The sequence below is a fragment of the Lepidochelys kempii genome, chromosome 1 (genome assembly GCF_965140285.1).
Source record: "Lepidochelys kempii isolate rLepKem1 chromosome 1, rLepKem1.hap1, whole genome shotgun sequence".
NCBI classification, from domain to species: Eukaryota; Metazoa; Chordata; order Testudines; family Cheloniidae; genus Lepidochelys; species Lepidochelys kempii.
This window is the reverse complement of record NC_136380.1, coordinates 316163132-316187235: the sequence shown is the minus strand read 5'-3', so window position 1 is coordinate 316187235 and position 24104 is coordinate 316163132.

Here is a 24104-nt window from a genome sequence, read left to right as displayed (position 1 = left end):
TATTCAGCTATTGGAGATAACATTACTGCACAGCTATAAATATATGCATTCTCAGTGTAACCGTAGTGGGTGCACTGATCACAAGAGAGGAAGTTTGTGAAAGCCAGACCTTTTTATCTCTCTTCACAAAGTTCAAGAGTGGAGTTAATGAGTGGTTCTCTGAAGTGGAAATCTACTGTTGTTAGGCTGCTTACATAATAGAAGTACATCAGTAGTTTCCAATTTTAGTTGTTTTTATTTAGTCCATAAGCTGTCAGACTCCCCTTTAGAGCTTCAGATGTATTTTTAGAAAATTCTAAACTAGCATATCTGTCAAGTGCCTCTTATACAAAATTGTAGATGTATGAGCAAATGGAGAGATGAGCAACACAGAAAATACTAGAAGTCCCCCAAAATGTGCATAATCCTTATCATTTCTCCTGTACACACTGAAGCTTTCTTCTCTAATACATTTATTTGAGCATAAGCTTTCCTGAGCTACAGCTCACTTCGTAGCTCATGAAAGCTTAGGCTCAAATAAATTTGTTAGTCTCTAAGGTGCCACAAGTACTCCTTTTCTTTTTGCGGATACAGACTGACACGGCTGCTACTCTGAAATTTCTCTAATACAGTAGCTGCAGATAGTATTTCTTTGTATAAAAGCTCTCTGTGTTTTCAGGAGGCAGCTGTTGTAACTAACAGGGAGGAACTTAGGCATTAGTATTTAATCTTTATTATTTTGCCGGACTTTTGAAGTTCTCTAGTGAACTGTCTCTAAGGAATCCGCTAGATTTTTCACCATTTTGGCTGACAATTACTTATTGTCTTCCAAAGGTTTTCCTCACTAAACTGATGTTGATGATTATCTAAATGCAAGCACATTAACACCCCCTTAGTGAGAAGTAATGGCAAGTGTTACTCCCCATACATTTATTTTTTTTTAATTTAATATTTTATTAACAGTTTTCTCTTCTTGAATTTTCTGAGAATGATGTGTTCTTGGCATGCCAGTGTCTGTGTTCAATCCATGATTTTTAGTGTCTAGCAGAGTAATGAATTAAAGCTCCCAGGTTCGTCTTCTGAAAGACATTTTCCCTGGATTTATGGCTTATTACAACAATCTGTAACCCACAAACGCCTTCTTTTTGTCCTCTGACTGCAGAGGTATTAATGGCATGGGCAGTGGGTATCGTAGGCTGCGGGAGGCTTGTGCCTCCACAAACAGCCTGGTGTGGCCCCTCCCACACTCCACCCCCAGACCTCCTCCTCCAGTCCCCGGCACTGTGCCCTGGCCCAGGCTGACTGGGGTTCGGGCTGGGGCTGGCTGGCCTGCCTCCCACAGAGACTCGGGATGGCAGGTGCTGAGGCCGCGCTGCCCGCTGGCACTCGGACCATGCCGCCCGGCACTCCGGGGCTGGGGACTCTGCTGCCATTCTGCCTGGCCACCCGGCGCACTGGGGGCTGGGGTGCTGCTGGCGCCTGGTGCTCTGGGGCTGGCCACCCATCACTCCGGGGCTGGCTGCCAGGCATACCAGGGCACTGGGGCACAAAGTTATCTAAGGTTATGTCTACACCACACACTCATTTATGGTGGTGTGTGGAGCACATATGCCCCTCAACTTGGGTATAAATAGAAATGTAGATGGTGAGGCACTACTTAGGAGAGTAAATAATGACACATCAGAACCTTATGGTGTACACCCTACATAGTTCTCTACACTCCCCCCCCCCCATCTACACTGTTGGTTTTAGCATTACTATCTTTCACTGCCACATGTAGCTACACACCGCAGTGTAGATGAAGTCTGCTTTTCATGGAGGCATATAGCTACATGTACCCTACGCAGCACTGCTAGCATAGACAAGGCCTAAAATCTAATGCCTTCTCCAGTCAGCTCTAGTGGCTAACAGGCTAACATCACAGATCCATCAGTGCTTGAGTTGGGGTTGGTGGTGGTGAAAGGAGTGGTGCTCTCCCTAGCTCTGCCAACAAGTTCCACCCATTCCAAAATTAGAAGCCACTGACAGTAGAGTGTTCAGATGTTTAAATAAGATCAGGCATTACTCTCTTGCATTAATCCCAGCTCTTGGATTGATCCCAACAACATTAGTAACAAGACATTCAGCCTCATGCTAGCTTTTAAGCAGACCTAGTATATTTAGATGCGACATTTCAAATGTGCCCTCTAACCTTCCAGGTACAAAAATGAGCAATGCAAAGCTTTGTGTGATTCAAAATCCAGATCTGGGCCTGACTTGAAAATCTTGGGCTTATCTGAAAAGAGACTCAATTGACTAATGTTGTACTAATCTATTTAATATGTGAAGTAAAAGCACATAATGAAACATACCACAAAAGAAAATAAATGATCTACTTAGTAATGAAGAAAGGATTTCAGCTTTAGTTTTTTTATAAGCAATTTCTTTTCAAAGACAGGGTTGTAAGAAAAATGTTAACTATTTGCATTTAAATGCACGTTTGTTTTTAATATAATTCCTACAGATTTGCCAGCATTTGGATTTCTTTCCCTTTGAAAAAGACAATCATTATTCTGTGATTGATTGTACAAAGATTGTGTATATAATAATGGAGGGAAACTTTGCACATACGATTTTATTAAACTCTGTTGGAATACTGTTTTGCTGCCACTGCTGCATTGTTATACAGCACAAACATTCAAATGCAGTCACGAATATATTTTACAAGGAAATGCAGACGTGTACTGCTCCAGCTGCCAATTTCTCAAAACTAGTTCTTGTCAATTCAACTCCTTGGGCCAAATTCATACTCTCTTATTTTGAATCTACATACAAAATGTCATTGGAATCATTAGAGAGGGTTAGGATTTGATTTTCATAGACCTCACTGGGAATCAAGCCCCCTACACTTGGGTAGGTGGTCTAAGACTGGATCAGATTTCTGGACATCAGCAAGGAGTCTCAATGGAATTCACACTGCTCTCAGGGCTCTTAATGCCACATGGCAGCATGTGCACTCTGCCAGTGCCTGCCAAATTAAGTTATCAATGTAGATATCTGTAATGTGAACACTAGTCCACCAAGATCTGAAATGCAACCACCATCTACTTTCACAAAAGCTACTGAATAGCTATTGGACCTGGAGTAGATGAGAATCAAATGCCCTGTATATTTTAAGAATGATATTCTTCAGTTGTATGCAATCTTTCAAGATCATAAAGCACTTACAAACGTTAATTAATTATCTCTAACTTTAGATTATTAAGATCATGCTGTATTATTCTCATTTACAGTGGTGGTTAAACTAAGGCATACAGAGGCTTCATAGATTTTAAGCCCAAAAAGAGGCCATTATGATCATCTAGGCTTTGTCTTCCCTGCATGCTAACCACATGCTAAACCCTTAACACAGGACACATTCATGCATCTACATGCCTCTACCAGTGCCACACGGCGAGGCAGCCACCATGCTCTAAGCTATAAGGCAAACCGCTAGGTAGCTTTTAATGTGTCTTGCTACCACAAGATTAATGCAGGGAAAATGTGCAATCGTGGGGTTTTCAGAGCAAAGAGATATCATGGTCCTCCAGTCACTTCTCATAAGCCCACTGAGCATCCAGTTCTTTGTATTACCTTGTCATCAGCCTGGGCAATCTGTGCTCTGACCAGAAATGGACTACCTTCATATTCCTCTGCTGAGTACCTTGGCCCCACCCTGTTTGCATCGCTCCACCTTCATCCATCTCCAGTGTTACATATGCACACAAACAGGGCTGTCCTTAGGCATACGCAGCTGCGTAGGGCACCTGAAAATTTGGGGCACCCCTGGGTCTTAGTGTCCATCCTTCCACTTCTTCCTATCACTGTTCTAATCTGACCCTTCCTGCAGGCTCCCACCACAGCTGGCTGCTGCAGCCTGGTGAGTCTTCCTCTGGAGGGGATCTAGTACTTAAAAGTGAAAAAGCCTTCCACCCTGCCAGACCTATTAGCACAACACTGAAACTGTTAAAGAGCCATTCAAGTGGTAATGAAGCCTTTTAACAGTCATTTGCCAACCCCCGGGTATATACTGTCAGTTTCTGAATTTACTGACAAAAACAGTTGTGGATTACAGTAATATTTACTCAGAACGTTAGTCTACAGGATCTTAGTTTAAAATTTTCTTTAAACATATTTCATTAGAGTCAGGTTTCAGAGTAGCAGCCGTGTTAGTCTGTATTTGCAAAAAGGAAAGGAGTACTAGTGGCACCTTAGAGACTAACCAATTTATTTGAGCACAAGCTTTCATGAGCTACAGCTCACTTCATCGGATTGGAGTAGCTCACGAAAGATTGTGCTCAAATAAATTGGGTAGTCTCTAAGGTGCCACTAGTACTCCTTTTCTTATTTCATTAGTGTGTTGCTGAAGATGATAAAATCACATCTCTAAAATATCCTTGCATAGCTTTTTAGATGCACAATCTGAGTATTCATCTTTAGCCTTATATGCTTGGCTCTTCAGACATATACTTTTTAAAATTAATCCTTCAAAAGACCATCCTTATCTAAGATACACATGCGAGCCGGGGCTGCCATCGGGCATAGGGGCACCAATTTAATAATACTGCATAGGGCCTGATAAATCCTAAGGACAGTCCTGCACACAAACACTCCTGATCATACTGTTCAAGATGGCGGACTGGCAGAGAAAAAAATGTTTCTTGTCTCGGTGCACACTAGGATAAGGCTTTACCAATCAGAGTAGCAGAGGTCACACTGGATTGCCAATAATCACAGTTGGCACAGACATCTCATTGATGAGTGTGGTGTTAGTGGGGAACAATGAATAGCTTGTTTATGTTGAAACAGACCAGACTTCTGGAACACCCTGGCATCCTGTTCCCTGCGAATGCATCCAGTGGAGGTGTCCATGAAATGCCATGGTGGTCCATGAAGAACTTCATAATAAAGGAGCAGTGTCCTCTCATGTTGATATTTGCTTGCTTGATATGGCAGGCATAGGATAGGAATATATATCCCATTCAACACACCTGCACCGTTCAGGAAGCTCATCCATTCAAACCCTGCAATTATTTCAGGAATATTTCCAATGTTGACAAGCCTGGGGAACAGCACAGTGTTGATTACCTTGCAAACCTCCATAACCACTGAGCAAGCTGTAGATTTTCCAACTCCAAACTGATTGCCAACAGATCTGTAGCTGTCTGGGGTCGCCAGTTTCCACCGGGCAAAAGTAATATACTTCTGAACTTTTGTTGGGTCTCTCATCTGGGTGCTCTTCTGCTCAAGTACCTGGGCAAGCTTCTCATATAGCTCCATAGTCTGAATGGCTTAATTGTAGTACCGCTGTTGATAACAGCCACGCAGTCACACTATGTAAACTTTGCAAGAGTTTTGGATAAACTCTAGGTACTTTTTGTGTTATCTAATGATAATATTTCTGATTTCTTAAAATATGTTTACAAGCTCACCCACAATCTGCCTTATCTTAATTAACATGATGAGATTCTGGTATTTGACAGTAGATCTATTTGCTGCTGTACAGCACCTTCGCTTTAATAGTGCTGGACTGAAAGCATTTATTGAAAATATAAACTACCTTGTAAATCTATCTGATTGTGCTGGTTAAACCACTGAAATGAATTCTGCTTGTTTTTTTAATAAACATGGAGTAGTCTAATAGGTTTATTTTTGTTGATGACAAGAAATATAGATGGCAAAGTCCAATTGTTCTTCCTCAAAATATATTATTTTTAAGGTGAACACCACATTTTTCCTTTAACAAAATATTCATGTGTAGGCCACTGTGTATTTTAAAAGAATATGTATTAACTTTAATAAATATTGGTTAACTCTATGAAAGTTCCAACTTTTTATTCTTGTGGTTATTTTGGATAGCCTCACAACTGCCATCTATCAAGACAGAGAGCAAATTGGGGTAGGCTGTGTTTCTCTTGTACTTCTCCCCTATTCTCCCTGTCCCAATACTCTGCCAAATTCCAACTTTCCCAGGCACATTGCGTTCTACTCACATCACAGCTGGTGCCCAACCTCACCCAGGCTGAAAACATCTTTGCTGATATTTAAACTACAATCTCTGCTGACTTCATCCATGCTCACTCACTTTCTTTCTCTCTCATCCACACCTTTTTCTCTGTTTCTCTGTATTTGGATGGTGCCCATTGCCAGAGTCTCAGAGCACCTTGTTCTTCTTCCCAACCAGGCCTGATGAGGAGAAAACGTCTTATGTGTTTGGTAGGGGCAGAGGCTGGGTCTGCAGGAGAGATGATTTTACACTGGGTGGATCTTGTGGAAATCCCAGTAGTCTCCATTAGAACCCCCCCACCTGATCTCTAGTGGTTTCTACAGGTCTGGGTTGGCATCCACTGGTCTTTCTTGGTTTCAGCTGGAAGACCAATAGTGCCAAGAAATGATTGATCAATAGACCCATTTCTTGGTTCCACAATCCAGTTGGCCAACTGAAATCAGTAAGAACTATTTGAAAAACTGCTACTATCTGGAACTTCTTCGAATGGGAAGGCAGGGAAGCATCAGTGTGGCAAATAAGGACCTGCTGGGATGGTAAGAGTATGGCTAACACATTGTTGAGAGGTGGGGCAGATAACGCTCAACTGTGTTCCAGTCTGACCTGCAAGAATTTGCCTTGCCAGGCAGAGATAGGCTAAGTGCCTGTTTTTAGAGACTAAGAGTTTTCATTTATCAGTGTATAGCCATGCGTGTTTGATGGTAAAACGTATCTGGGGAATCTTGATCAGTTTGTGGAGGCTGACCACTTGACAACTAAAGTCCTACAGTGGCATGTGCAATTTCCGAGGAGACAGTTGAATTTCCACACAGTAAAGTATCAGACCTTAGATTTTCAGGAGTAGGGAGGTCTGTTAGTTCCTAGTCTTTCAATGTATTTTAAAACAGAGGCCAAATTCTGTGGCATCCATTCAGCAGGTGCACCACACAGGCTCGGCCCAGGAACAGAGGCAAACAAGGCTTTAAACCATCTTTGTGCCCTCCTGACTCTGGGCTGCTGAAGGGGTCAAAACAGTCCTGATGTAATTTAGAATCCTGGGAAGTTGCTCTAAGCTATGGCAATGTGTCCCGTGCTGTGTACGGCGTGTGACACAAGCCACAATGGCTGTAACTCCATGTGCTATGGCTATACTCCCTCCTGCTACTGGACCTGTCCCTGGCACAACCCCTATACTGGGGCTTGTAGTGTGGCATCATAGCACTGTTTCTTCCCAACACAATGCCTCCTTGCAGGCTGTTGAAGGCTCCTATATGACAAGCTGAAAACATCGGCAACAAGATACAACAGTAAACAACTCTGAAGTAGTACATAGGTCAAATTTCATTCATAACTAGATTGCCTTTCTATGGGAAACCAAACACTTCCACTTTTCAGGCAGTTCCATTGCACCTACTTCCTGACTCACCAGCTTTCTGCCACCTGAGATCATTTTTAGGAGAACCAGTTTTTTCTACTGTTGAGGAATCAAGGGGGCAGAGCAGTTAACATAAACAGAAACATTTATGTTATACATGTTAGACCAAAACCAATCTGGATTGCACATATAAGTATCCTTCTGTCAGGCCTCAATGTGAACCACTCTATTTGCTTTTTGTTCAGCAATTAGTGAAGTACACTTCTTAACCATTGTTGCACTGTAGGCTTTGCAAAAGGGCCAAATACTTTATTTTATTTTGCATAATACATTGTATGTATCAAATTTATATATATCCTGTACAATTCTGCCTAAAGATATCCTTCTCTCAAGTTTGGAAAAATGGCCCATTCTTACAGATACCTTTCAGCATCTAGGAGAAATATTCTTGTTGTACGGAATGGTTTTCCACTGAAGATGCATTTGAAGGGCTTCAGAGGCAGTAATCAGTCATTGGCATCTTTGTACAGAGGACACTTACCAGTTTACTGTCCTCTGAGTAGGTGGAAACAAAGACTGGGCAGCACCATAAATTTTGCAGGTTTGCTGTACTTGCAAATAATAATATTAACTTTATTATTTAACTGCAGTGTTACTTTCAATTATACAGTGCTTTAAAAGCTATTTTGTGAATAGCTGCTTAAAGAGTTGGACCTGACCTCCATAATTTTTCAGTTATGACCAAAATGCCAGTACTGATTTAAGGTATTTTTAAAAGATGATATGTAAAGGGGATAAACATGTATTTCTGCTTTTCTTTCTCACTATGTGTTGTAAAAATGGTTTGACAAGATGATGGGGTTTTCCTCTATTTTTTCTGGGTGTTTTTTACTTAAGAAATATCAGGGATTTCAAGTCTCATCTTCCCTGATTTTTTGATGGTAGATTCTTTGGAGGACTTGGAAAGGGATATTTTCAGATTTCTTAACACTTAACTAAAGGAGGTGGGAGTGTTGAATCCTTAGAAAAGAGAGTTCCTAAGTATTTAGTTATCCAATTTAACAAAACACAAACACAATTCAGTCACTTCAGCTCTCAGTTAATCAAGTTTCTCTTCCTTGGTGCATATGATGTCAGAAACTTGCTACCTCTGTATTCTTCCTTGGAGTCTTCCAGGGCAGAAAAATTCTAATGTACAAACAAAAACAACTCTGTGTTCTGAGATAGACTGAGTGTTATGTTTCTGTGCTGTGTCTTTCGAATGCGTTATGCAATTTAGTTTTATTTTTAAAGACCTTTTTGTGGAATTTTTATCTTGCATTTTGCCATTTGTCGCTATGATCAGATCAAATGCCCACTGTATTCAGTGGGAGGCTTGCCTGCCTGTAAAGTGTGGGGTCAGTGTCCATTGAGCAAATTGTATTCTCTGCTCAGATTTGCTCACAGTCAAAGGATCATATCTTGGTCTTAATGCCTAGCCCTAGCAAATGGACTTGTCACTGCGGGGGATTCCCTATGGCAAGGATGGAGAGTTTGGAAAAGTCACAGCTGAGATTTACTCTAGATCCATTACCTATCAAAAGGCATGTGCCTTCATACAGTATCAGGGGTCTGTACTTAGCTCAAAGAAAGATGCGACAATTAATAGCAACAGTTCAGCTAAAGGTGGGTGTAGGATCTGGGATGTGGGCAGTCTGACCTAGCAGTTGGAGCGGGAGTCGGGAGCCAGGCTAGATCAGACACCAGCAGATCAGAGTCTGAGACAGGCCAGAGGGCAAACCAGGAATCAGGTGTCAGGAAGCAGGTAGGGTCAGGTTACCAGGAGATCAAAGTCAGCCAGTAAGAGAAGGTAGTGCAAGGGAAGCAGTCCTAAGCAAGGGGAAACCAGTTGCCTGGACAACTTGCTATTCCTGTGCTTGATTTAAATAGAAGTTGGGAGCCCATCAGGACCCCCAACATTCCTCCAATCAGATTCTAGAACGGAAGTGGTCTTTCAGAATTCAACTTTTATTCTAGCAACAGTTAGCAGGTAACTGGATGGCAGGTTGGAACTTACTATCTCCTAAGAGCCTTGTGGACTAGCCTTCATGACCCATAGTCCCTGACAGGCTGTCAATAATTGAATTATGTGATGTTTATGTTCTCTGAATTCCACCTGTGGGCCATTTTAAAAGAGCATGAAGCATTCATGTCATTTTGGTTTAGATTGTTCAGTGACACACCCAAAGTTTTATTGCATTTCAACTTTCCAGCTCTAAATGCCACAGATAGAACCCAACCCTGCAATTCTTAGTCAGGCAAAACTCCCACTGACCTCATTAGAGCCTACACTGGTTATAGCTTAAATAAGGATCGTAGGATCAGGTTTTTATTAGTTGTCCATCAAATGTCACATTTCTCCAGTCAGATGAATCTCAAATGTTCATGCAATGATGAAATCACATGATTCTTAGTGATCTGATAAATTGATTGTAAATAGCAATCTGTGCAATAAGTGCATTTGTTTTTAAACAACCAGTGTTAGAATAATACATTTCTTCCTTTCTTTTTTCTTCCTCTTTCATTGGTGACAAGAAAAGAGCACAAGTCAGCCACTCTTGTTTATTATGACATCCCACCTATACATGAAGAAACAGATTAAATATTTAGCATATTCATTGTCCTCTCTCTTCCTAAGGACTGTTGGGGGAAAATATATTTTTTTTATTTGCATAAAGTATATCTGTTAGGATTCAAATGTCAAATGCATGATTCTTCACTTGAAATGTATAGGTTCTGAAACTTGTTTTTGAATAATTGGATTGCTATCACTGTGTTACTATGGAAATGAAAATTCTGGAATTGTATTTATAATATATGCCTTTAATGAAGCCTTCACACAGATTTCAGCTACATTCTGTTATTTAAATGGAAAATACATGCAATACAATTTACTGATTTAAAATAACTTTACAAAATGACACTGCATTTATTTATCAATGTTCTGGCTTTTTATATCTGTTTTCAAATGTTTTTCAATATTTCCATATTTCATCAGTAGAAATTACTTAATGAAAACACACTATTTTTGGACAGCTTTGGACAAAAGCTTAGATTCAAGCTGGAAAATCTGGACTAGAAAATGAGGTTGGAAATCTTTTAAGAACAGGTTTTATGTTACTAAATGTAATTAGAAAGTTCAGAGTGTCTGAGGAATGAAAGAATGAAAACAAAGGAATTAACTGAAATTATATAAATTTCAAAAATTAGGCTTGGTTTTAGATAAGTGAATAATTACCAGGGATAAATCTATTCACCCAATCTCACCTGTGTTTTTCTGTTCTCAGAATAACTGAAAGCAGATTGCAATTTCTTCTACATTACTTTATTTTAAAAATTGAATGTTGAGATTATTTTGAAATTTTTATTAACTCTGTGGATTTATCATAATCAGTTCTCTCGAGAATTTGCTATTCAAACTGAATTGGTTAGCTATGACTGGTTAGTTACATCACACGGTTTTATTTCTGTTTGACTGGATAAGTGCGCACAGGCAAATTTAAATTTTGTTTCTCTGAAAACACAAATATATGACTTTGAATTTTGTTTTCCATGGACATTCAGTAAAATTTGATTGTATGAATGTTCACTGAAAACAAACCCACTAGGGTTTCTGGAGCATGGTGGAAGTGATTATTTTAAATTGGTTTTGCATCATTTGCCAGTTTAGGCCAAAGATCTTTACCAGCTGATGGCTGCTGGGCAAGGTAGGTGAGGTTGGTTGCTGTTCTCAGTTCAGTTTTTGCATGGACAAATAGCATATCAGACATTCTACCATCATCTCCCTTTTTTTGTTTCTTTTTGCAATCTTAAAAGAAAATCTATCTAGGTATTTATGTGGGCTCTATTGCCGTATTTTCGGAGCACATCACAATGTATTATTATTCTCATTTTATGGATCCTGAATCGAGGATCTAATTTAAGTATGTAAGATGCAGAGAGCATAAGGGCCAGGTTACCTGAAGTTGCAGATAGAAACATCTGGTTTGAAGTGACTTGGCCAAATTCTTACAGGAAGTCTAACAGAGCCAGGAATTGAACCCAGATTTTCTGAGTCCTCATCTAGTGGACTTCCTCAAGGAATTAATCGGTATGGAAACTAAATTACCTTCTCCAGCCCAGTGGTGGTCCCCCCAGGTTAGCAATGAGGCATACTGAACGGTAAGGAAGGAAATTTTAACTTCTACTACTCATGCTATATCTATTCTGTGTACAAATTCCAGACTTCATGGACCAGCGATGTCCAACTAGTACCTGTCACTGGTACTAAGTTAATTTAATAAATAACTACTCTCCCCCAGATGTAAAAATTAAACAGGAAACGTGAGTTGTAATAGCTCAGGGATCTGTATAGGGGGATAATAGAAAAAAATAGTCCTTGATGTGCTGCACACTGAGCTGTCACACGCCAAAGGCTGCAGGCATGGTGTAGTACAATGGATAGCAGTGCACAATGCAATGGTAAACTAGCCCAAGGGAGGCTAAACCTCCCCTAATCCAGGCTGAGGCCCCACCCCTGAGGCCCTGCCCTCAATCCCACTCTCCCCACCGAAGCCAGGTCGGGGCTCAGTTTGGGCTTGCAGCCTAGAGCTCGGGGCTCAGCCAGCCAGTGGCCAGGGCAACTCAGGCCATCTGGCTGCCCAGGGTGGCTCAGGCTGGCCAGTGGCCCAGAAGTCGGGCCAGTGCTCAGTCTGACTGGTGGCCCAGAACTTGGGCCAGCCAGTGTGGCTACGGCAGGTTGGCTAGCGGCTTGAGGCAGCTGGGGCGGGTTGGCCGGGGCTCAGGGAAGTTTGGCTGGGGCTCCTCCGACCTGAGGGGGTGGGGCATCGGTGGATTTAGGACTCTAACGGGATCGGGGGTGGTGGGGCCGGAAGGGGTGTGTATGGCAGGGTCTCAGGCAGAAGGGATGGGGCCAGGGACTAGCCTCCCCAAAGTTGGGGATTCACACTCCGCCCATGGTAAACCATGACACTGGGCTATGCAGAAACTGCAAATAAAGAACTATTCTGATTTCATGAACTGAAAAGAGTTTAACAATGGCCATATTGTATGGCATAGCCTAGCTGTGAACCTTGCAAATAGGAGGTAGAGCCTTGTTTTTCAAAGTAAAGCTGAGGGAACAGGGAGGCAGGACATTTTAGAAGGGGGGAAATTTGTCAGTGAATAATAAACTTGCTGAAAAAAGCATTTTTGGGTCATCAAAGCCATTAGCAAATTCAGGGTGAATTTGGTTAATAGCTTCCACTGAAAAAAAATGAATTTTTTCCCCAAAAAGTTAAAATGGTTCATTTTGATCATTTTGAAATGAAATGTTTTGACTTCTCATTTCGAAACAGTTTTGTTTTTAAATTTAGCTATATTTACTTATTTGAAATAAAAAACAGTCTAAAACTCTCCAAAATGAAACTAAATTAAAAAGTGAAAAAAATTATTTCAGATCACAAAAAACCCTGAAAACTAAACTAAATGAGAAAGGTCTACACAGCAATTTTTCAGCCCTGGAGCCTGAGCCCCATGACCCCGAGTCAGCTGACCTAGGCCAGCCATGTTTTTTTTAATCCCTGTGTAGAAGTACCCTAAAGCACTAAAAGTTTGGATCTGAGTTCTCTAAAGGCTGCCTGTCTCATTCTATACTGTCACACTTTATATCAACAGAGCTGCTCAAACTGTAGCTCCCTCAGTATTGAGGAGGGAGCTATCAACAGGGCATTCTCTATGGCTTTTCTTTATGTCCTGCACCAGTGGATTAGATTCCTACACCTCTTAGATGTATTAACCTTTACATTTATGACTGCCAGAAGCTGGGAATGGATGACAGGGGTTGGATTGCTCAGTAACTGTCCTGTGCTGTTAATTTTCTCTGAAGCATCTGGCACTGGCCACTGTCAGAAGACAGGATACTGGGCTAGATAGACCATTGGTCTGACCCAGTATGGCCGTTATTATATCCTAATGTTCAAAGATGCTCTACAAAGTTCATAATTTTGTTTAGAGTTTTGGGGAAGGGTTGGGAGAAAGTTATGACATGGTGTTTCATAGATCCAGCTGGAAAAAAAGAATATTTCCATTGAGTAATTTTGAACAAAATAACTTTGCTTGAAAATTTTTGGTTTATGAATTTCAGTTTTCCATGGGAAGTTTTTAACAGATTCAAAATGAAAGTAGTTTGTTTTGGCATTTCCTATGGGCAAAATTGTATTCCCCTGCCCCCTTAGAATTGACATTTTTCCGTGGATAATTTCAGTTTCAGCTCAACTATATTTTTCAGCAGGAAAAACTTCCACATGAAAAATGTCGGCAGTTCTAGTATTTGAGCATTTGAGAGATATAATCCATGCAGTTATAGTGTGGGAATGAATTGTTATCATGGTTTGATATAATTGTTGATTGTTTTGTTTTAATTATTGACTGAGATGTTCCTATGGCATAGAGATAGATAGATAGATAGATAGATAGATAGATAGATAGATAGATAGATAGATAGATAGATAGATAGATAGATAATATTATCATTTCATTTCCAACCTATGAATTGTGATTAACTCCATCATTGTTGGTATATACCTAGTGTACAAACAATTCACAGCCAACAAAGTGGTATGGTTTAAGATCTCTGACTAAGTTCACACTTAGCCCAATGTCATAGATGCACAACACCATTTAAACCTTAATGGAACAAGTCATGAAAGGGGCTGATTGTAGGCACATTTACCAGATTGACTGTGGACCAATGGGCCATACTACATGAAGATTACAGCTCTCTCTCAATATCATTCCAAGAAGCATCTGTCAACTGTTGGCAGACACTTTCAAAAACAAGATGCCCTTTGGATTTCACAACCAATGTACCACAGCCAACATGCTGCAAGAATAAAAACTTTAACAACAGATTACTGTATGGCTTACCTCCCAGGCTCTGTCTTTGGTTTTATTACAACCAAACGTTATACCAGTGTTGTAAGGGAAATACATGGGGGCCAATTCATGCATGTGCCATGTTTTGTCCACTGTCTGAATCTGCTGCTGATGATTTTCTTAAGAATGACAACTGTGTTTAATGTCTTCTGGCATCAATTTACAAAATCTCACCCATTTGAGTCACTCTTTAAGGAGAACCATAAAATTCCTGGGAACTGCAGAAGAAAAACAAATTACTTTTGGAGAAATTAAAATAAGAGGGTCCAGCTCACTGGAACATGATGTTTTACATGCTGGAAAGATTGGCAGAATAGCAAAAAACTAATCATGAGAACAGAGGGGTGTGTGCAATAGGCACAGGAGAAGGTGCTGTTGAAACACTTGTTCAGTAGAGGTTCGTAGAATACTTGTGTGTGATTTTGCAGCTTTCTCAAGAAACTATACATGATGCCATTGAAAACCCATTTAGTATTAATGAACAATCCCCATGATGTGTGTTCCAAGAAATGCACTGAAAACCTGAAAGACAAAATTTTGGGAAGATAGTGTAACATTTCTTATGTGAGTGGGTGTTTTAGTTATGGAGTCTGATCATGACAAAATAATTCCATCATAAATCATAACAGTTTAAGCAATAATGTAGCCTTCAGGTCTCTGTTTCTAACAGTTTCAATTTGGAAAAAAGGAGTCCAGTGTGTGGTTGACTGAAAAAATATAACTAGAGTGTCTTTTCCCCACATCACAGTATTCAGGGTGTAAGACTAGCTATTTGTTTTATGTTCCAAGCTTTTCCATATTTTTCTAATGAATCACTGATACTGAACTAAATTATAATGAAACCACTTGCCTTTTTGTATGTTTGTAAGGTGGAATATCAATTTATTGCTCTATATAGATGTTTAGTAATAATTATGATAAAGTAGAAGGAGTGCTGCTTAGTGGACTTCACTAAGAGGGCCTCATCCTGCTAACAGCCTCTCGTCCATATCACACTCCACTTTTATTAAAGAGCCTGATCTTTCAAGGCATCAAAGGGAGTTGAAGGTGCTCATCATTTAGTAGGATGCACCCTATAATGAGTTTTCACTAACCATAAGTGGCTTCTATTATGCTACTCCTCAGCGAGACACAGTGGTGTTCAGAGTTCTGGGAGGAAGCACGAGCAGGAGCGTCTGAGAGGGGAGGGCTCCTGCCTCATACTGAGAATGAGGGGCGATCAGCGGGTTATCTCAAGTGCCTATATACAAATGCACAAAGCCTGGGAAACAAGCAGGGAGAACTGGAAGTCCTGGCAAAGTCAAGGTATTATGATGTGATTGGAGTAACAGAGACTTGGTGGGATAACTCGCATGACTGGAGTACTGTCATGGATGGGTATAAACTGTTCAGGAAGGACAGGGAGGCCAGAAAAAGTGGGGGAGTTGTGCTGTATGTAAGGGAGCAGTATGACTGCTCAGAGCTCAAGTATGAAACTGCAGAAAAACCTGAGAGTCTCTGGGTTAAGTTTAGAAGCGTAAGCAACAAGGGTGATGTCATGGTGGGAGTCTGCTATAGACCACCAGACCAGAGGGATGAGGTGGATGAGGCTTTCTTCCGGCAACTCACAGAAGCTACTAGATCGCTTGCCCTGGTTCTCATGGGTGACTTCAATCATCCTGATAACTGCTGGGAGAGCAATACAGCAGTGCACAGACAATCCAGGAAGTTTTTGGAAAATGTAGGGGACAATTTCCTGGTGCAAGTGCTGGAGGAACCTTCTTGACCTGCTGCTCACAAACCGGGAAGAATTAGTAGGGGTAGCAAAAGTGGATGGGAACCTGGAAGGCAGTGACCATGAGATGGTTGAGTTCAGGATCCTGACACAAGGAAGAAAGGAGAGCAGCAGAATACGGACCCTGGACTTCAGAAAAGCAGACTTTGACTCCCTCCGGGAACTGATGGGCAGGATCCCCTGGGAGAATAACATGAGGAGGAAAGGAGTCCAGGAGAGCTGGCTGTATTTTAAAGAATCCTTATTGTGGTTACAGGGACAAACCATCCTGATGTGTAGAAAGAATAGTAAATATGGCAGGCGACCAGCTTGGCTTAACAGTGAAATCCTTGCTGATCTTAAACACAAAAAAGAGGCTTACAAGAAGTGGAAGATTGTCAAATGACCAGGGATGATATAAAAAGATTGCTCGGGCATGTAGGAGTGAAATCAGGAAGGCTAAATCACACCTGGAGTTGCAGCTAACGAGAGATGTTAAGAGTAAAAAGAAGGGTTTCTTCAGGTATGTTGGCAACACGAAGAAAGCCAAGAAAAGTGTGGGCCCCTTACTGAATGAGGGAGGCAACCTAGTGACAGAGGATATGGAAAAAGCTAATGTACTCAATGCTTTTTTTGCCTCTGTCTTCACTAACAAGGTCAGCTCCCAGACTACTTCACTGGGCAGCAGAGAATGGGGAGGAGGTGGCCAGCCCTCTGTGAAGAAAGAAGTGGTTCGGGACTATTTAGAAAAGCTGGACGTGCACAAGTGCATGGGGCCGGATGCGTTGCATCCGAGAGTGCTAAAGGAATTGGCGGATGTGATTGCAGAGCCATTGGCCATTATCTATGAAAACTCATGGCGATCGGGGGAAGTCCCGGAAGACTGGAAAAAGGCTAATGTAGTGCCCATTTTTAAAAAAAGGAAGAAGGAGGATCCTGGGAACTACAGGCCAGTCAGCCTCACCTCAGTCCCCGGAAAAATCATGGAGCATGTCCTCAAGGAATCAATTCTGAAGCACTTAGATGAGAGAAAAGTGATCAGGAACGGTCAACATGGATTCACCAAGGGAAAGTCATGCCTGACTAATCTAATTGTCTTCTATGATGAGATAACTGGTTCTGTGGATGAAGGGAAAGCGGTGGACATGTTGTTCCTTGACTTCAGGAAAGCTTTTGACACGGTCTCCCACAGTATTCTTGTCAGCAAGTTAAAGAAGTATGGGCTGGATGGATGCACTACAAGGTGGATAGAAAGTTGGCTAGATTGTCGGGCTCAACGGGTAGTGATCAATGGCTCCATGTCTAGTTGGCAGCCGGTACCTAGCAGAGTGCCCCAAGGGTCAGTCCTGGGGCCGATTTTGTTCAATATCTTCATTAATGATCTGGAGGATGGTGTGGATTGCACCCTCAGCAAGTTTGCGGATGACACTAAACTGGGAGGTGTGGTAGATATGCTGGAGGGTAAGGATAGGATAAAGAGGGACCTAGACAAATTGGAGGATTGGTCCAAAAGAAATCTGATGAGGTTCAACAAGGACAAGTGCAGAGTCCTGCACTTAGGACGGAAGAATCCAACGCACCGCTACAGACTAGGGACCGAATGGCTAGGCAGCAGTTCTGCAGAGAAGGACCTAGGGGTGACAATGGACGAGAAGCTGGATATGAGTCAACAGTGTGCCCTTGTTGACAAGAAGGCCAATGGAATTTTGGGGTGTATAAGTAGGGGCATTGCCAGCAGATCAAGGGACGTGATCGTTCCTCTCTATTCGAGGCCTCATCTGGAGTACTGTGTCCAGTTTTGGGCCCCACACTACAAGAAGGATGTGGAAAAATTGGAGAGAGTCCAGCGAAGGGCAACAAAAATGATTAGGGTTCTGGAACACATGACTTATGAGAAGAGGCTGAGGGAACTGGGATTGTTTAGTCTTCAGAAGAGAAGAATGAGGGGGGATTTGATAGCTGCTTTTAACTACCTGAAAGGTGGATCCAAAGAGGATGGATCTAGACTATTCTCAGCGATAGCAGATGACAGACAAAGAGTAATAGTCTCAAGTTGCAGTGGGGGAGATTTAGGTTGGATATTAGGAAAAACTTTTTCACTAGGAGGGTGGTGAAACACTGGAATGCGTTACCTAGGGAGGTGGTGGAATCCCCTTCCTTAGAAGTTTTTAAGATCAGGCTTGACAAAGCCCTGGCTCGGGATGATTTAGTTGGGGATTGGTCCTGCTCTGGGCAGGGGGTTGGACTAGATGACCTCCAGAAGTCCCTTCCAACTCTGATATTCTATGATTCTATGATTCATAGTGGTAGGGCATCCACTGTTGCATATCACAGAATCACAAAATCGTAGGACTGTAAGGGACCTCGACAGGTGTTCTAGTTCAGTCCCCTGCACTCAAGACAGGACTAAGTATTATCTAGGCCATCCCTGACAGGTGTTTGTCTAACCTGTTCTTAAAAATCTCTAATAATGGAGATTCCACAACATCCCTAAGTAATTTATTCCAGTGCTTAATCACCCTGACAGTTAGGAAGTTTTTCCTAATGTCCAACCTAAATTGCTCTTGCTGAAATTTAAGCCCATTGCTTCTTGTCCTAACCTCAGATGTTAAGAAGAACAATGTTTCTTCCTTCTCTTTGTAACAACCTTTTATGTACTTGAAAACTGTTATAGTGTCCCCTCTCAGCCTTCTCTTCTCTAGATTAAACAAACCAATTTTTTCAATCTTCTCTAATAAGTCATGATTTCTAGACCATTAATCATTTTTGTTGCTCTTCTCTGGACTTTCTCCAATTTCTCCAAATCTTTCCTAGACACAATACTCCAGTTGAGGCCTAATCATCGCAGAGCAGAGCAGAAAAATTACTTCTTTTAACTTGCTTACAACACTCCTGCTAATACATCCCAAAATGATGTTTGCATTTTTTGCAAGTGTTACACTGTTGATTAATATGTAGCTTGTGATCCACTATGGCTCCTAGATCCCTTTCTGAAGTACTCCTTCATAAGCAATAATTTCCCATTTTGTATGTGGGCAACTGATTGTTCCTTCCTAAATGGAGTACTTTGCATTTGTCCTTATTGAATTTCATCTAATTTACTTCAGACCATTTCTCCAGTTTCTCGAGATCATTTTCAATTTTAATCCTATCCTCCAAAACAATTGCAACCCCTCCCAGCTTGGTATCATCCGCAAACTTTATAAGTGTACTCTTTATGCCCTTATCTAAATCATGGATGAAGATATTGAACAGAACCAGACCTAGAACTGATCCCTGTGGGACCCCACTTAATATGCACTTCCACCTTGACTGTGAGCCACTGATGATTACTTTCTGGGAATGGTTTTCCAACCAGTTATGCACTCACCTTACAGTAGCTCCATCTTGAAGATGTACAGTGCACGCTGTCCTTCATGGATAGCTTGCTCTGTTGGCTGGTGGCCCTGCCTCCTCTCACCATTTTAAAGGGTGCTTAAGGGCATTAGTGTGCTAAGGGCTTCCCTACATGATGGGGTAATTTGCTGTATGGAGATGGAGGTGTGGTTTCTAAAGTGTACTAAGGTATTACTCATTACTTGGTCTGTGTAGATGCAGGTTGAGTGCACTAAAGGTTCCCTAGTGTGCATTAATGTAGTTTCAAACAGCACTATATGAAAGTGCACCAGCAGGGTTTGAATGGGCCAATTAATGTGCAACACGTTAGGTTGCTTTAGAAATCACACCCCTATAGAGCACATTACTCCACCATGTAGACAAGCCCGAAATGTAACTGTTTTGGGTTTTGTATAGGAAGGGATATTCTTACTGAAATGCATTTTATTTTTACCAAGTGACAATGATATCCATGGTCACTACTCGTAAAAAGGGATGGAACTGAGAGGGACAAAAAAGAAGAAAAGCATCTACATATAAGATGGAGTTAGAAGCCTGAGAAAAAATATTACCAGCATCCTCTTCCTTTCTGCCTCGGAATAAGAAAATCAGCAGCAGACCTGATTCCATTAGATCAGTGTTTCCCAAACTTGGGATGCTGCTTGTTCAGCAAAAGCCGGGCCAGGCCTGGCTGGACCGGGCCGGGCTGTGTTGTTTACCTGTCGTGTCCGCAGGTTCAGCCGTTCGCGGATCCCACTGGCCGCGGTTCACTTTGCCTGGCCAATGGGGGCTGTGGGAAGTGGTGGCCAGTACGTCCCTCGGCCCGCGCCGCTTTCTGCAGCCCCCATTGGCCGGGCACAGTGAACCACGGCCAATGGGAGCCGCGATCAGCTCAAGCTGCAGACGCGGCAGGTAAACAAACTGGCCCGGCCCGCCAGGGGCTTTCCCTGAACAAGTGGCGTCTCAAGTTTGGGAAACACTGCATTAGATGATTGTGCTTGAAGTTGTGCAGAGATCAAGTTCAAGATACTGGAATCTAGCCTTGGTTCTGTAATGTTTTGTGCTGACAACACCTCCGTTAGTAGATGTGCTATATTCTTATCTTTGTATTAAGTTGTTGTCTTGTATGTGATTAATTTGACCTGAGGGAGTTAAGCAGGAATTTCAGTCCTACTTGTGTGTACTGAACTTGGTACTTGCAGTGTCCCCAAGAAATCTCTGTGATCCTTCGTGTGAGTATTACAGGTCCTTCTGAAAAATAATGGGGAAAGAGGGAGAAATGGCAGGAGCTAAGTCTAAAGTCTTTGGGGGTTTTTTGTTTTGTTTTTGAATGCCAGAACCAGTTTTGATATTAGGAGCTAGGATTTCAGAGGGCTGTAAGACTTTCTGCAGGCATGGAGCTGTGCCTGTTTATTTGCTTAACTTATTTTTTAATAAAAAATTATGTATGTAGGACGCTATCATGGGTTTACAAATCACTGCCATGTAAACTTCAGAAATAAAACAATAATCATTACAACAGTGAGCTTATTTTTTTGTTTAGAGAAACATTATGAAGTTATTAACTTTGAAAAGGGCCCCAGTGACAGCTCTGGAGATTGGTAGTCCAGGCGTCCGCTTACATCTATGTGCCTTGACCCTGACTTGAATGGACCGTCTTAAGAGAGAGGGAGGGTAGTTCCATATAAGTTGAGACTATTGATCCACTGATAAAAACAAAACCAAGTGTGTGGAGATCTGATTATCTACTGATAATCTACTGATCTGATTATCTACAAGTACTCCTTTTCTTTTTGCGAATACAGACTAACACGGCTGTTACTCTGAAACAATGTATTTCTAGTGCAGCTGTCAATAGAGCAGTTTAAATAAAAGTATAAGTAATCAGTTGCAGTAATCAGTGTAATTACTTCATATTGCAAATAATATGAATGGTCCTAGAGATCATTTGCAAATAGTTTGTGACATGTCTCAGTGTTAAAAAATGAGTTGGGAGCTATCTGTTTGTTATAACATAAGACCTCTGGGGTAGGGATTATCTCTTGTCTATGGTTTTTACACCTTCCAGCATAATGGTGCCCCAAACCTTAATTAGGGCCTTTGAATGCTGCCATTGTCTATAAACTTTGACTACTATTCTAATAATAATAATGTATGTATCTGAAAACTGGAGAATGCCTACTGACATATTAAGTATATGGATCCTGTACCACTACTGGATTTGGCCAGTATTGCTATATTGTTGTTTGGTTCTCCAAAACAACACTTCTGGGACCAAGGCCAGATCCTTAGCTGGAAAAATTCAATATCGCTCCATTGAAGTCAGCCCCTCCCACTCTCTCAGAGTTGGATGACTAATTAACTGAGATTATGATATTTCTAATCAATTCTAGATGTGATATGTTGAACTATACTAAATCATGGCAGTCCAAATTAGCTTGGAGTGCATGGAGGAATGTGGGGATTCTTGTGGCCAAAAGTAAGTAAAGTGGTAAAAGTAAACCAGTGCCAGTTTCTCTCTACTGAAAAAAATCACTGAAATTTGAAAGGAGCAATTCAGTCAGAAACCAGTAAATGCTAATATTTTTAATTTATAATCATGATGTGCAAATTCCCTAGATATGCTAATTTGATTTTGTCAATTAGCTCTAACTGCAGTTACTCAAAGTGCTTAAACGATTACTAATATAAGCAGCGGGTTTTTCATTAAGGTTGATCCCATATGTAGTTTCTTTGTAGTCTCTCCTTCTCAACTGAAGATTGCGCCTGGTCCTCAAGGGCTGTAAATCAGTGTCACTTTTGGGATAAGATGTTACATATAAATTTCAGGAAGAGTTTAGTTTCTGATGCATCTGTGCAACTGTATTTTGCCAGCAGCACAACTTGACCTCAGAAAATGGTCAGCATGCTGTAGTTCCCCAGCAGTCTCACAGTGGGGTAGCTGGCCCAGCAGAGCCACCCCTTGATTCTGGTCCTCAACTTACATCCAAATATGGTGACTATAAAGATGTCTTTGGGGAAAAAAAGACCCCAACAGCCAGTTTGCCTCTGTCCAATCAAGCTACAACCATTGGCAAACATTCTGTTCTGGCATATATATGCCACGTCTGACCCTGAACTAGGCATGCTGTGTATAAGCCTTTGGGAGAATTTATCCAAGGGCTTTATTCGTAAATCTACTTTGCCTGCCAGGGCATCAGTCCTCCTTGTTTAAAAAAAAATGGACAGAAGCGTCTGACTATTGGGCCCTGAATCAGGTCACAATGAGAAACCAATACCCCACTACCACTAATACCCAAGCTAATGGACAGTGTAAGTGCCACCTGATTATAGACCTCTGGGGGGTAATACAACCTAGTACATCTTAGAGTTGGAGACAAATGGAAGACCACCTTTCAAATGCATTATGATCACTTGGAACATCTCATGATGCCCTATGGTTTGACAAATGCACTTGCGACATTCCAACATTTATTTGTGATGTACTCTTAGACATTCTGGACCAATACATGGTAGCATATCTAGATGACATACTTATTTTTTCAGACAATGCTGAACAACACGTTGTGCATGTCCATTCCATCCTGAAGAGACTACGCCAACATGACCTCTATGCTAAGCTAAAAAGATGTGCCTTTGGTCAGTCCTCTGTAGAATTCCATGGGTTCATCCTATCTCCTGCTGTTGTCAAAATGGCCCCATGAAAGGTAAGGGCAGTGCTTGAGTGAGTAGAACCACAGAATATTTGAACTATATTACCTGAGGTTTGTGAACTTCTTGCAGCGGTTCATCAAAAAATTTTCAGAGTGGATTGCCACTCTCACTACCCTGCTCCACAAAAACACCAGGTTTCTCTGGTCTCCCAAGGCCCAGCAGGCCTTTGAGCAATTAAAACTCACGTTTACCACCACTCCCATATTGGTTCACACTGACACTTTGCAAGCCTTCATCGTCAAAGCCAACGTTTCCAACTTGGTGATCAGAGAAGTGCTATCTCAAAGGGATAGTTCTCAACAATTGCTACATCCATGTGCTTTTTATTCCAGAAAACTCACACCCACAAAACAAAATTATGAAATTTGGGATAAAGAACTCTTGGCAATTAACACCACTTTCAAAGAGTGGTGCCACTATCTAGAAGGGGCATGATACCCTGTCCAGGTGAACACCAATCATAAGAACCTTGAATATCTGTAGAGGGCCAAGGCCCTCCACCACCACCAACTTCGGTGGACCTTATTCTTTTCACACTTTGATTTTGTAATCTTCTATTCTCCAGGAACCAAAAACAGCAAGGCCAATGCTTTGTCCCAGAAGAGCGATTATTACCTTGACCAAAAGTACTCAAACCCTAAAACCTCCTGCATACTCAAGCCTCATAATTTCTGGGGCTTTCAAATGATCAGCCTTGGCCCACAGAATCTCTTCTGATAAGGAGAAAGCCATAAGTAAGGAACCCACTATGTCCGAGATGGGGAAACCTCCATAAAAGGGCATAAATATGTTCCCCCTGAGCTGCTGAGGACTACAACCAAGTATATCATGAATCCCCCTGACAGGACATTTTGACTGCTGTAAAACTCAGCGCCTAGTCTCTTGTGTCTCCTGGTGGCCTTGCGTGTGGGACACAGTGCAGGCCTATGTGATCTTTTGCAAAATATGCA